The sequence below is a fragment of the Miniopterus schreibersii genome, assembly GCF_964146895.1.
Source record: "Miniopterus schreibersii genome assembly, chromosome: 7".
Classification (NCBI taxonomy): domain Eukaryota; kingdom Metazoa; phylum Chordata; class Mammalia; order Chiroptera; family Miniopteridae; genus Miniopterus; species Miniopterus schreibersii.
Genome location: NC_138108.1, coordinates 61949871 through 61965345, shown reverse-complemented (window position 1 = coordinate 61965345; position 15475 = coordinate 61949871). Strand labels below are relative to the sequence as shown.

The 15475-nt window shown below is 38.4% G+C and overlaps 1 long non-coding RNA gene across 1 annotated transcript in view; it reads left to right on the top strand.

Moving 5' to 3' along the window:
• The window catches only part of LOC308559506, a 42265-nt gene extending 27045 nt beyond the window's left edge, over positions 1-15220 (top strand). The window contains exons 2-4 of the long non-coding RNA XR_013999140.1: positions 11276-11412; positions 12470-12629; positions 14475-15220. This is a non-coding gene — a long non-coding RNA (uncharacterized lncRNA). The remainder of the gene's footprint in view (positions 1-11275; positions 11413-12469; positions 12630-14474) is intronic.
• The last annotated feature ends 255 nt before the right edge of the window (positions 15221-15475 follow it).

Here is a 15475-nt window from a genome sequence, read left to right as displayed (position 1 = left end):
GTACTTTTGAGGTCCATTCCAATAGTGGTTTTGCTTATAGGCGGTTGGAATGGGGCATACCATGTCACCAACTTTTAGACGAATTTCATGTTTTACCTATCAACCACTAGAAATAAAATATTTATTATCTAAAAAAATGAGAAATAACATGCAGACAAAGTAAAGGCAAATTGACCACAAAGTAAGATGTTTGTATGTTTCCTTATTTGTTCTTATAACAAATGTTCCTTTTACTGGGTTCCTGAGTTTCTTCTGCTCACTGAGTATAGAGAAAAAAATGTGGTTAAATGAAATTTGACCTGAATTTTTATAAAGAGTATAGGGAAAGCTCCCCACACCTTCCTTTTCTTGAATGGCATTATTTTGACTCATCATGTTTTGCCTTTTGAAAAGTGCCTGTTATTCTTACTAAGTGACTTAAGGGATTTTAGCCATCACCATTATGTTTAGATCAATGAGGAGAAAGCATGTGAAAGATTTACAGCTTTATTGCAAGTTTTATATGCTGGGAGGTAAGGTATATATAGACCCTGCCTTATGGACGGAGTCTGTTTTCTGCTACTGAACCAGGCCTGCGGGCGTTTTGGTCACTGCAGTGAGAGTGCCGGTGAGTAAATGCAGATGCACTTTAGTGCACTGTAATGTGATTTTTTAAATCGTTCAAACAATCAATTTACTGTTGTCATCACGTCTCTTCTGATTTTCAAGTGCAAATTTGACACCACTGCTCTTATTAGCAATTAAAAGAAAGTTTTGCCCCTCAAGTTTCCATTATAAGGGATGCATTCTTGAAGTTATGGTTACATTAAAATTCTTACTACAAATGAAGCCAGCTAAAAATGTTTACCAACTTGAATTGAGCTCATCATGTTTTGTTTGCTGAATAGTGTTTTGTGATTTTACCAACATAAGAATGAGTCTCCAAACTATTTTTAAAAGTGGAGCTTTTACTCTAAAGAAGTGCTTGCCTCATTTTCTTCGTGCTACTCCAAACAAGATGTTGTTTATTACTTTGAAACACTATATGTAAACCCCAGGAATATGTTAAATATGATTGAAGTCTTGGCTGTCTTGAACAAATTGAAGTTTCCAGAAATTTAGCTGTGTTTAAAAACCAAAGCCATGTTTTCAGGAAAGATTTCTATTTCCAAATATGTGGTTGCCCAAGCCTTTTATATTTTCATGTCAAATTCAGCTGCCAAATAACACACACTGTACCTTAGCTATAATAGAAAAGCACACATAGACTTCAGATTTTAGAAAGCACTGCAAGAACAACTATGATCAGATTTCTTGAACTTAAGCTATTCATATGCATATAAGTGTGTGTAGAGTAAGCTCTGTAAGGCACCAGTCACTTACACTGCTACAAATTGACATGCACAGCACAAGATTGGCACCGTCTAACAGCCGATCTGGGAAAATACAGGAATTCCTAGCCAGACCAAAATGTGAGGTCAAGGAAGTCGCTTTTATAATAATAGTGGTTATCTGTTTAGTGTGTGATCTGGCGGCGATATGATGCTGACCATTGGCAATTATGTATATTTCTAAACTGGTTGTGTGCAAGCCCAGAGTAAGAGAAATCCCTCCGTTTGTGATAAAAGGGTATTTATTACCCTTTTATTTCCTTCATATGCTTTACTTAATCATTTATAAAAGACAAATTAATAGGGGATGCCAATTGCATTTTGTGTTTTATTATGGAGTCATTCCTACACGTTTGGGATATCTATTAATATGCGCTCTTAATAGTTTTGGCACAAGTTCAATGTCAACGAATGAGTGATGCACACATTTTATAGTCTTCTGAAGGGATACTAATGTGGTTCAGTGACAGTGTGTCTTGATTTGGGGGGGGGCTAAGTACTCTGATATGAGTCATAAGGGAAAGAGACCTATTACTTATTTTTTTCTCATCTGGTGCAATGACGCAAAATTTTTGCTCCATTATAGTGCATTTTCTTAGAACGGCATTATCAGGATCAGTGTATAGATGCCCAAGAAACTGGCTGATCGCAGGGGACTGTCTTTTCCTTTATTCTTTCAATGTGACCGAAAAGTCGCATTCTGTATTTTCATATCAACGTCAACGTGATGACACAGCAAAGGAGTTATATTGGCTTGTTGCACACATCAAGTGTAATCTTTTCTTTGCAGAGAAATGTTCATTTTGAACAACAAAAACAGCAAAAAAGAAATTTGAGTTTCAAGTATCAGGAAGGCTATGTGGGGACAGTAGTGACTGGCTGTTGTTTACCTATTCCGTGGAGAACAAGGAGAAATGGGATTGAATTTAGTAAAACAGGTTTAAATTAGCCACGCAGAGGCACTTGCCTGAGCCACCACAATGGGTTGTGACTGTTGCCTTCTTTATTCCCAGGGACTGTCATATGCTTTCCTCACCAGGCCCCGGCACAGGGCCCTCGTGGGGCTTAGGGCACAGAGAGGGTGCTCAACCATCGTCAAGTAGCGAGAAAGAACAGATTAGGGAGATGCTTACAAATGGCAAAGCATTTGGTCCCAATGTAAGGTATTCATTTTGAGGTTTAATGGAACATCTACAAGAAAATCAGAATTGAAAATATTGAAAAATCTCCCTAGAATTTTAAATTAAAACAATATGCCATATTTACCTACACAGTTTCCAAGCTTTCCTCAGAATATACATGTTTTAAGTTGTACAGCATAAAGCATGTGGGGCTATGGCATCGGGAGTGGTGGGCTGGGAGACTCTTGGCCCCAAGACAATTCACTACTGAGGGTGGTGCGGGAGGAGCCTGGGAGATGAGCTGCAGTGGTTGCCTCCAAGAAGCCTCCCAAGACTGAATGTGAGATAATAAGAGGAATGCATTGTGTCCATTGATTTCTGCAGGGTTTTTCCACTGAGTAGTTTTTCAGGTGGGCGAGAGGGAATGTGGTCAGTCATATATTATTCCTTCTAACAGCTGGACCTCAAAAGAGGATTTTATTTGAATATGTAAAAAAAGGCTTTAAACAGGGAGCCAAGGGTAGCCACCAGACATTGTGGGGCTGAGTGCTCAGAGAAGGTAACTCTTCCGTCTTCATGTGGACTGCTTACTACAAGACCAGCCAGTGTCAGATTCTAACCAGAAACAATGTCAGGGTTGAGCAGAGCCCAACCCTTGGGTTGGGTTTTTGGTGGCTACATCTCCAGGGACTTCTGTGCCAGGTCTCTGGAAGATGATCTGTGGGGCTGGGGTAGGCAGGGCCACCTCTTAGGAAGGGAGGGCACTTCAGAGGTTACACGTTTCATGGGCCTAGGAAAACACGTAAGGCCTGATTACAATTATATTGGTTGCAAACTATTAGTAGTATAAAATCCAGATTAGTAAATATAAGCAAAATACATTATGTCAGCTTCATTCATTGTCAAGAAGAGTATCATAACAATGTTGTTGCATTTGAAAACAGTTTTTAAGTTCAATATTTTCACTCTGCCAAGCATTCCTCTATATGTTTGTTGATCACTTAGAAATCATAGTCAATCACAAATTCAGCGTATTACTTGAGGCCTAATATTTCAGAAACAAAATTATAAAAATCCTTTCAAAGTTTTTACAGCAAAATGATTGATGTGGGATATAGGTACATTTTAAGCTGTTTCATATAATTGGTCTCTGGAAGTAATGGTGCTTGGAGTCTGCAGAGCATTTAAATGGCCTCAGAGCTGGGAGACAGACTGGGAAAAAGTAAGAGGTTAGGTGTATTTTGAAGGGTGCTAAGAGAACATTACTTACAGATGCCTAGCAATATTTCCTTATAAAGTGAAGCATCCAACGAGCCCCTTACTTTCAGGGAAATCTTTTATGGTGTGCAGACAGATAACTTTGGAAGAGACAGATCCAGTCCTTAGTACTTGGTAGCCAATCTGAATGACGAAAAGGTGGGACTTTGACCTCGTGTAAATAATGCCGTGCAGTGCATCTTGTGATGTGTGCTTTCATGTTAAACGCTTAAAATTGGTTTAATCTGTACAGTCAGGACAAGTGCTCATTGTTTTCTGGTTGAGTACACTCCTTTGGTGTAACTCGTGAGTTGGGAAGGGAGACGACAACTCCAGTTTCAGTTAGAGGAGCTGTAAGTGAATGCACAGCTCTCTCTGGAATAGAGTTATTTCTTAGCATGCGCTGAACTTTGCTACATAATGTGAAATGACGATTTTAAAGTATGTTTTCTTTCTTACATGACCACACTGCACATCAACAGATAAGAGTGCACAGGTGCTTCCATTTCAGGCTACTCCTAATTATGTTTTTAAATTCAGTGAGTCCTTCAGTGCATAAACAATGGAATGCTTTTTTTTTTTTTTTTTTTTAAATATGTTTTTACTGATTTCAGAGAGAGAGGTAGGGAGAGAGAGAGAGATAGAGATAGAAATATCAATGATGAGACAGTCATCACTGTGCCCTGACCGGGAATCAAACCTCTAGCTCCTGGATCCTAGGTCTATGCTCAACTGCTGAGACATGCCTGTCAGGCGACAATGGAACGCTTTTAATTAACCTAGTTGTCTAGTGTTCAGATAGAATTTCTCAGTTTTTTATTTCATTATCTTGTACTCTTAACACAAGTTTCTATGACAGACTTTCAGGCATACTTATGTAATAATAGCTTTAAGGTCCATTTTATCAACGTGCACACATTTTGAAGGTAAGAATTCTGTAGTGTTTTTACCTTTCACACTTTACTCTTTTTTCCCCCACACAACATTATGAAGCATTTGTTGCAGGTATTAATTTCATTCTTGATAGATGGGACAACTGAAGGCCCGGACTAATGAAATGAATTGCAAGGCCACGGTTTTTCGTTAACCCCCAAAGAAGGGCTGCTCTGCAGATTTCCAGATGAACTCTCCCACAGCCTTTAATGAAAAAGGCAGGATATAGAGCTCGTGTCATTAGTTTTCCAGCTCCATGCTCTTTCCTTGAGTTGTCCCAGTTAAGAGCATCTTCAGGTAGAAGCTGACCCACAACTTCATTAAGAAGGGGCTTTGGGTGTCTTGTCCCCTGTGTTTCCCCAGGCATGAAGACATATTAATTACTAATAAGTATTTGTTAGCTCAACGAATGAGTGACTAAATTAATGGGAGTAATGGTTCCTAACAAAGGTTTGCCAATGGCAACTGGGGCTCTCTGCAAAGCTCGGGAACCTGACCAAAGAACTGACACAACCTGGGAGCACACCACTGTCGAATGCCTCTCTGGGCCTGGCTCTGCCTGTTCTGCCCGCTTCACTCTCCTCTGGACAACCTAGATGAGGGTCTGGTGCAGAGGCCACCAGTTTTGATCTGTTTCTCTGCATCACAAGAGGTTAGAAAACTTGAAACCTGTTAGGATCAGATGAAGAAAGTGGAAGGGGCTAAATGACTCCCAGTTGGAGATGGCTGGGTGTTGTAGCAAAGGAGTTAGCATTAGTGTTGTGTTTGTGCAGGACTTGCACACTGGTTCAGCATCCCTCTCATTCAGCACAATCCTCTCCTTCCTTCTGTCCTTTCTCAGCATGCTGTTTCCAAAGAATCGCCATGCCTGGATTCTGCTTAGTGCAAAGCTGGTGCCTGGCACAAACGATGGTGGTGCAGTGAACAGTGCTGCAATGCACTGCTCTGCGTGCTGGGAGATATTGCTCAGGTTACTGTTCCTTGCTCTATACCTTGTTTTCTCAAGAAGGGCCACGGGGACAAGTTTCTCTGTGGTCTCATAGCCAGGAATAATTGTATTTCTCCTGAGAAAATGGATTGTTCTTTGTTTTGAGGACACTGAAATCTATGTAATGGATCATGTTTCTCTCTTCATGTAGCCTGTCTGGAAGCTCAGATTTGAATTTAGAGATTATCCCTGGTAAGCATATAAAACTTCCTTGCAAGAATTTTGTCTCTCTTAATTTCATTATATTTTCCCTTAAGACTCATTTTATTCACCTATTTTAAATTTAGTTCATCTTATTGTATGGGGTGCATTTTCTTTTCCAAATAAACCAACTTAAATCTTTTAGGAAAAAAGCAGGGGATAAAGAAATAAAAATGAAGACCAGTGTTTTCATGGAACACCTTCATTTTAGATTTTTTACCCCCAGGCCTTAATTTTGCACCTTTTTCTACTCTAATGTAAACATCAGTCCACCACTGTCTAGTGTCATAATCCCTTTCAGATCTATTTTTTTTTTGATAAAAATTTGACTGTTCCCTGCAGCTGCTACTTTCTAGAAATGTGAATTTAGCTAAATTACTTAACCATTTTCATTTATAAGAAGTATAATGATATTTACTTTTTGTGAAGATTGTGACGATTATATGAAATATTATATGTAAAGTATCTAGTATCTTCTCTGACACATAGTAGGCCTTTCATTTTAAAATAGTCTCATAAGTGGAAAATGCACTGAACTTGGAGTTTAAAGTCTCTGTTCTCATTAGCTTATTACCTTGAACAAATCATTTTATTTCTTTGGACCACATTTTTTGGCATATGTAATTTTATGCCATGGCCATAGAGTCCTTAGGATTCTAACTTTACTATTCTTGGATTCTAAGGCTGGCCCTGAGTGATATGTGCGAGTGTGCTCCCACTCTATTCTCACTAGGAAAGGCATGAACATATTCACCTGGGCACAGAGAGTTCTTGGGGAAAGGACTCAGATCTGAGGCAGGGAAATGGATGGTCTTTATGTTCTTCACTGGTGTTGACTATGGTATTTGCAAGGGGAGCAGTGTCTGAATTGCTAGTGACTAGTCCTGAACTCAAGTGGGTTTCAAAATACATGTCATTATGATGCTGCTTTCTGTAGCGAGTGGTCTGTAACCTGGTTGCTTGGTGAATACTTGGAAAGGAAGCAGTGGAACAAAGAGACCTGCTGCCGGTGGTCAATGACCATGTTGGCCAATGACCACATTTGGTTCAGTCATGGAGTCGATCAAAACAAGTGTCTGTGTACAGATATGGTTTCTATTCAGGAACTATTGGGCAATAGGAGACCCCAAGAGCAAGAAGGAACTCATTTATCAAAAGATAAATAAGGGAAGAGTCTGCAACAGATGATGTAGAAGAATAATCCACACTGAAATGAAGCTACACTCATAACAGTTCATCAAGATGCAGGTTGCTTTGCGGTTAAGAGCATAGCATTTTTTAGTGTGTGGTTTTGGCCAAGTTATTTAATTTCTCAAAGCCTCAGTTTCCTCATATCTCAGAGGGATATTGATACTCACCTCATATGGTTATTCTAAGGAGATAATATAAATGCCAAGATATGTTTGTCATAAGTATTATTATTAAAACTATTAATATTATTACAAGCCTCAAATTCACACTGGATTTCAAGGATTTGCTACCCCTAATCTAATAAACTATGAGAATGTATGAATAAATGTTAAAAACAAACAATTAGATGATTAAATGATTGAAATAGAGTGCATAATGAGAGAAAAATTCTAATAAATTTTTAAATTAGTGCACCATGTTTATTAGTTTTTATCCTATCATTTTATCTCTGGAATCTTACTGTAAAAAGGTACCTGTCTACTTTTGCATTTGATTGATTTTATGCTGTGTATATGAGGTGGGATTATAAATGAAAGATAGTGGTTTCCATAAACTTCCCTCATTATTTCATAGGTCTGTTTTTGTCTACTTCTGTCTCCTAACTTTGTGTGGGATAAATGTAAATTTGCTCAACTTGTTTGAAAAGAGCATTATGACCCTGAATCTTGAAAAAATCTTTATTTTGTAACAGAACTTAAAAATAAAAGGTAAAAAAATTAACCAGACTAAAATGTTAAAAAAAAAATCAACCCTCAAGAAAGTGAGTGTTAAGATACTGTGGAACTACTCTTATGAAAACAGAGAAACCACTGAAAACTAGTCTGGTTTGGGCTCAAGTATTTTTGTCTCAATGAGCTTCAACTTTTGTTTTCTCCACTGAAAATTCAGTGAAATTTTGAGATTCTAAATGGTGACCATGTGCCGTAGTTATGATCTCAGAACCAAGCACCTGGGAGTGGTGGTTTTCTTGTGTTTCACTGTTTGAATCTTTCAGAAGAGAAGTGAAATTCTATAATCTGAGTTTCATTGATTTATTTAGTTTTGACCTGCATTTTCATGTGTAATTTCTTCTATGTCAAGTTATATGTTAGTCTGTTTTGATTTGAACACTTTATAGATGATTTTGTGGGCAGCATTTTCATAGAAAAGAAATTAGGACTGAAATCTAGGATTCTGATTGCCTAACACAAAAATCAAAATATCCTAGATTCAGTTTTTAAAAGATGTTCCATAATTATTCATTTATTATTGAATTAATGCACTAATTTTTTTCCAAGCAGTTTCACCACATTATTTTTGTATTTAAAAAATTTTTAAATTGTGGTAAAAAATAACATAAAATTTGCCATCTTAACTATTTTAAGTATATGATTCTGTAGTGTTAAGAATATTCACACTGTTGTGCAACAGAGCTCCAGAATGTTTTCATTTTGCAAAACCAAAACTCTATACTTATTAAACAATAACTGCATTTCCTCCTCCCCCCCAATTCAGTTTTAAAGTGGGGTACGTATATGTTTTGTGATTACAATTTGATGAGGCTAGAGGTCATTTAGGTGAATTAAAACTGCAGGGTACTGTGTACTTACCTGAAAGTATGAGCAATTGGCGGGAATGAGTGTTCATAGTTAAGGTTTTCATCAGTTGAACTGTAGGATACTACTTAATGGCACACCTGCAGTCCTTGAAAGGCAGGCATCACTCATAGTTTTGAGTAGGAAAGTTTACAATAAAAATCAAAACCGGAAATGGAATAAGGCAGAAAACCCTGATAATGAAGGAAGGTAACTTTTGAAATATATAACAGAGAACTTGTGAAATTATTTTCCACTGAGATATTAAGGGAACATATTCACTTCAACATTGTGATTTAGTTGAGGTACTACAGCAGGCCAAGGGACATATTAACAGGTCCTCAGCCCCTTTCCTAGACTTTTCAAAGCTGCGCCTAAGGAGTCCGGTGTGGCCACCGTACAAGGCAAAATCCAGAAGGAGGTGATGTTGAAATTTAGGTAGTGATATCTCGCAGCCTTCATTTGCTTAACTGAAATCATTTTAAAAATGCTCAGGGTCCTGGTTGGGAAATGAAGATCGTGGGAGGGGTTTAACCCGGAGGTCTAAGTGCCAGAGAGGGTGAGGTCTGACACTTTGGTGCGGCTCTCTGTCACTTATTTAAGTCAAGATGATGAGACGTCACCTTGTGGGCTGCCACCATCTGCACAGCGGCCATGCACTAGTACGATGGGCAGAATATGACATGACAATCGTGCTAATGACGGTGCCGACGCGAGGCTGAGGGTGAGAGCAGAGGCGCCTGAGCTCCTGGAGGTTCCGTCTTCCCGTCAGATCTGCTGCCTGACGTCTCAAAATTCCAAAACTCAAGGTTTGATGATACTCTGTAAAGCTCTACAGGGTTAAATTTGTAGACCTTATTACCTAGAGTCACTTAAGACTTAGTTCTAGTGCTTTTCAGGTATATTTTACATGAAACGGGTTTTTATGTGTCGATCTGGGAACTTAATTATCATTTATAAACTTGTTTCCTTGCTAAAAATGTATTTTGAGTCCAAAATAAATAAATTAAAAATTTCAAGGAAATACCCTTTTTAAGTAGGAAATTGTTTCAATTTGTTCTTGTAATTCTACATGAGCATTTAATAAAATATTTTAATTTGGTTCTGGAATGAAAGCTATAGCTTAATTTTAATAATGGAGAACAGTAGGGTAGCTAAAAAATGAACAATATTGCATGTAATTAAATACAAAGTCATTTATATTTAGTTATTTGACTTTGAAATATAGGGTAAGAGTTTTTAAACTTCAGTTGCATTTTATAATGATGCTTTTCTTATTTTGATATTAACATGAATTTTCATGTCTCTAAAAACTCACGTTTTGCCTACTCTGGGCTTATTCTTGAGTGGTGGTGAGAGTTAATCTAAAATTTAAAATATGTTTTAAGCCATCTACAAATTAGTTGATCCGAACACAAATAATCAAGTACAGATGGTGTTAAAACTACTTGGTTAGTGATGGGCTGTAGGAAAATGTAATGGAAGAGAAAAAGCAGTTCCAGCGAGCTATTTAACCACATCTAGGCTGCCAGGATACTCCTGGGGGCTCCTGTCTTTAGGGCCCTTCCTATGGTAGAGCAGACAGCGATGACCCCAGTTTCAGCGATAACGTATTGGCCCATGAAGAAAAACCATACGCCTCATCTCTTACCTCATTGATTGCTTGAGCCGATCAATTGATTTGGTCTCTAGACCTGGATCTTTTTCCTTTCTCAGAACCCCGTCTGATTCTCTCTCCCCCTCTTGGTTGGTGGGGATGGCCTTTCTGGTTGGAGGAAGACTGTTGTTTAGAGAATATGGGTGGGCACACCCTTTGAGAACTGTCATCTACAACTTGGGGACATTAAACAACGAGGAAAGGGTCCAGGGGACAGTAGAGATGGCACTGAATTAGAACCCTGGGGACGCTGTGGGTAGGTTTAAGGAAAGTATAATAACTTCACCAATATTTACCAATAATTGAATGTTTTCCATGTGCCAGGTGCTATATGCATCATTTTGTTTAATCTTCACAAAGTCTTATAAGGTAAATCATTTTTGAGATAACCTCATTTTGAGATTAAAAAACCCCCAGAGATTTAGGGAAGTTAAATTATCTTCCTCAAGCTTCTGCAGATGGTAAAAGGGACCTGGAATCCAGTCCAAGATCGTCAGACACTGAAGCGAGTGCCTGTTATCCTGCTGTGCCCGCTATGGTGCTTGCGGGGACTTGAGACGTGGTTCTTGGGGTGACCATTTTGTTCAGTCATCGCCAATTAGTTAAACTTGAAGTTCTTTATAGTTCTTCGGTCTGTTTCCTTCCTCTTTTCCACCTCTGGTTATTTTCTTCCCACTTCCCATATCACTCAGATTGGAAACAATTCCTGCCCCTTCCCTCCCTGCACCACAAAACCTGGGCCAGTGAGGACAGAGGAGCCAGGAATACGGTGGCCGGTCAGTCTCTCTCTCTGTGCACGTTAGCCCAGCTATGGGGACACGTTTAAGTTAGGCATACTCAAGGAGAGCCATGAGTAATAACTATCAGCTTTGTCATAGATAACTGTATTGGGTGTGTTTAAATGTACAACTCTGTTTTTCTATTATTATGTGATATTTCATGTTGACTTGTCAAACTGAAAAATACCCATATTGATTTTGCAGAAAGCTTCACATGTGAGATAAATGCACTCAAAGACTCCTCACAAGTAGCTCTTTGGAGCTTCAGATGTGAAATGGATCATCCTCAGTCTGTAATAGACCCTTCTGTGAAGCTCTTCAATCAAACCTGAGAATTCAAGGTGAAATTGAGGGAAGGATGGGAAACCCCCAGAGGGGAATCGGAGCAAACTAGCTGAGAAAGGAACCAGGGTATTTGCTGCCTCTTATTTTCAGTTCTTTGCTCCAGCACAGGAAGACTGTCAGTCAGTGTGTGACCTTACACGCTGCATGTGTGTAATACCTGGGTTCAACGAGACAAGCTGTAGACGGAGTGTCACATGCACCTTTGATTTCTTTCCATTTGTCTTTTTTTTTCTTCTTTTTTCTTTTCTGACAACCTTTGGGTTATTTTTAAAGTGGCTATTTTATACAGATTTATTATTAAAGTTTCTCTTTCCACCAAGTTAAATTATTTATATTGTTGTGTCTGATAGAATAAATTTTTTATCTATTGAGAAAAGCATAAATAATCTTTCGAAGAAGTTAGTGATGTATGATAACTACTTTAGTTGGAAAGAATTGTCATATTTTGTTAAGTAATGATCCTAGTAAGTACATCTTATTTAGGAATCATGTTTGTAGATCATGTAATGACTTTTAATTAGTTTGTTCCCAGTAAAGCAATAAGACAGAGTTACCTCTAGTAAGGGAAACGGCGTTCTTCTGAAATTAGTTTTCATGTTATGCTTCTTATTTATTTGGGGGTGCATTTTCAGTTGGACATTTCCCAGGTTAATTAAAAAAAAAACCTCTGGAATTTTCAATGGGCTATTTACTTTGGGGGAGCAGTGAATCCTGCCACCAAACTAAGTAATAAAAACTATGCCTTGGGATTTATGCTCTAATATGTTTGATAACAGTTTTTGATGCTCAAGCTGCTATGAAATGATTGCTACTCCATAACTGTGTCATAGTTTTCCTAAGCCGTGGAGACAGTGTTGTTTGTAAAGCTCTCACATTAGTATAATCTTAAGAGCATATTAATTGCCCGGGAGGTTTATGTATTTGCTCTGCACATGTGATTAGAGATCGCGGAGGCTTCTACGGCCTGATTTCAGAGATGGAGAAAATGACTATTGTAATACTTGCTCCTCTCAGTTTCCTCTCCAGCAATGCCCTTACACCTTCCTTTTTCAGGCGTTTTGTAGCATCCTAAACAGAAGGATATTGAAGGGAGCTGATTCTGCTTTGATCCTTGGGCTTGTTGTCAAAGCGCTTGGGATTGAAGAGACTGTTGGCTACAATTGACTGTGACAATTAGGAGATGATCAGAGCCCTAGAGTGGAGCACTTAAAGGGTAATTTACATGTCAGTTTGTCGAATAAAAAAAAAAAAAAAAAAAAGATATTCAGCTAAGGTTTTTTTTCCCCCTCAGAGCCTTGTAAACTGCAATTTGTGCTCTGGTAAGAAAAACCTGGCAGAGGAGTTAGGATAGCCATTACCATTTGAAAAGAAGCAATCATAAGGCCGCCGCTGAGCCCTTTGTCCACTAAAAATGCTGATTTGCAGGCACTGAGTGAAAAAGTGGAACTGTCACTAAATAAAACCTTGAGCTAGGTAACTACCCCCCCCCCCCCCAACGCCCCTTCGCCCCTTCGTGGCTTTTTGATGTTAAAGGTGCTTTAAAAAATGTATCTTAAATCCTACACTAACATTGTTATTGGACACGAATGTCCTTTCCTAAAAAAAAATAATAAAAGGGTGCATTGAGGAAGCGGTAGGTGGAACACACGCCAGCAGTCAATTGAAAGGGCTAAAGCTGGCTATCAGATGTATTGTGTTCTTCTTCCCTTTGTGCATCATCACAATTTTCCTCTAGTCATCCGGTGCTCTGGGCTCTTTCTCCCGTACTGTATCAGTGTGCTTCTAGGGTTTTCCATTTTTATTTATACTACAATTTTAAAGTGGGGACTGAATTTCTAACCTTTACGTATCTAGCCTATTTTGGTGCAGTTGACTACATTCTTTCCAGTTATTATGAATAAAGCTGCTACAAATATTAAAAATAATGTAGGTTCAGCTCATGTGGTCATCTCTATACTTTTCTATCAGGTAAATCTACATACATGAGTAAACAAAAATAGCTAGAAAGTAAGAGAGGATAATTGCCAGTAAATATATGGTGATAACAGTTACACAGCATCCGTTTGATTGTAAAATAGAATAGGAAAACTTAGTTATTTCAAAACTTTTTGAGCCTTGCCCCTCACCATGAAAATTATTAATAATAACAACAACATATAGTTGCAAGATTTTCATTTGGATAATTGTAAAAAAAAATAGGAGGTAATGTATCCACACCACCATCCTGCCTGGACATTCTTAACTTTGATGTGTGTGTCTCTGATTCAGAGATGCATACGAACTTTCAAGGGCAGGTACATTTTACACTCCTTTTTGGGGATGCTGGCTACGGTGAAGGGCATTTGCTACGGTGAGAGGCAGCAGAGGGTTAGAAATGAGTTTGTCTTTATCCTAACACATCGGCCGTTATTGGTGAGAGCTAAGAGCACACATGGCTTTCGAAAGCCCATTGCCGTTCCCCTGGACACTGTGTGTCCTTGACACTCACTACTTCCAAATTGGAGGGCTTTATTTCTCTTCATTTGGGTCCAATAGCTTACAACAGCAATAACAGCATTTTATTTCAAGGGATGCCTTGTGAAAGGAGATGCAGTCTACTTTTGGGGGTTTCTGAAAATTGCAGTAGTCAATGGGGAGAGAAGACAGTAACTTTAAGACAGATATGGGTGCCCCCTCTGCCTGCTCTGCAGGAAGGCTCTGAGCTGCTTACTAAAGTTTACGACTCTCCAGTGTTCCTTGTGTGCATGTCTCGCACGCCCCCCCACCAAGAAGGACATAAAACCCAGAAAAAAAATGAGAAGGAATAAGTGAATAGGTTATTAGGTGCAAAGAGGAAAAGGAGAGAGGGAGTCAGAGAGGGAGGGCTGGGCTTCCTTACCGTGCGCCGGGGGAATGCAGGCCACGGTGTATCCGTATCAAAAACCAGGCCCAGCAGGAGGTATTGGCCTCCCAGGTAATGGGCAAATGATGAGCAGATGAGCCAAGCTCCTATCGATTTAAGCATTTTGTTCCAGCCAGTCACAATTAACTTTGATTTGTTTTTACTTTCCTCTTATAGGTTTGCATTTGAAACACTCTTGGAGCACTAATGGTATAAAATTCTGGTAACTGCACATTTGCTTTTTAGAGAGGTAATGAGTGAATGAATGAAAAGGCTGCGATTATTTGCCATTCTGAGTGGGAATTGTCAGAAGATTTCTACTTGACTGAAATTGTTTTGGAAGTGAGCTGGATCAAGACTTTTGCAACTAAAATGAAGTGACTCTGGTGTGGTTTTCTGATATTTCTCTTCATCGGAGAATTCTGCAGAACTGTTCTGGGAGTTAGAAGTTGATTTAAATTTTATTTATAGGAGATTATTTAGGTGAATCGTATGAAAACATTGAAAAGTATGTGTATTTGACTCTTAACAAGTACTTGGGAGTCTTTTGCAAACTCATTTTGAAATTATTTGATGTGAGTTTTCCTGTTTACCATCACAGTGTTTTTTCAATATACAAATTACCATGTTGTGACAAAATAAATTATTGAAATGCTTTGAAAAGTTTTTAGAAATGTGCCTAAGAAAACAATATATAAATTGTTAGTTAATTTACATATTAATTTATTGAAATACTACTGCTACTGAAAGTCCTAGAACTTTTAGTACAACATTCCGGAGCATTTATTACTGTTTTGTAAGAAGCTGCTCTTTCTTTGTATGTGTTTGGAGGTGGCACTGGAGTTGCCAGATTTAGCCAATAAAAATAAAGGATTCCTGGTTAAATTTGAATTTCTGATAAATAAAGAATAATTTTTTTTAGTATAAGTGTGTCCCATGCAATGTTTGCATTTTATCCGGCAACCCTAGGTGGCACTCTGATTGGATAGATATTGCAAACCATGCATTTGAATGGATCATTTAGTTATTTATAAATTATAAATTGTCATTTATAAATCATTTTACCTTTCACTGTCAGAATAGATAGGCCAACCAGCTTGCTGCTTTCAAATAGAAACCAAAGGCTTTTTAACTCATTAATGCTGAGCTTAATTTCCCCCATAATGTTCCCAGGGCAA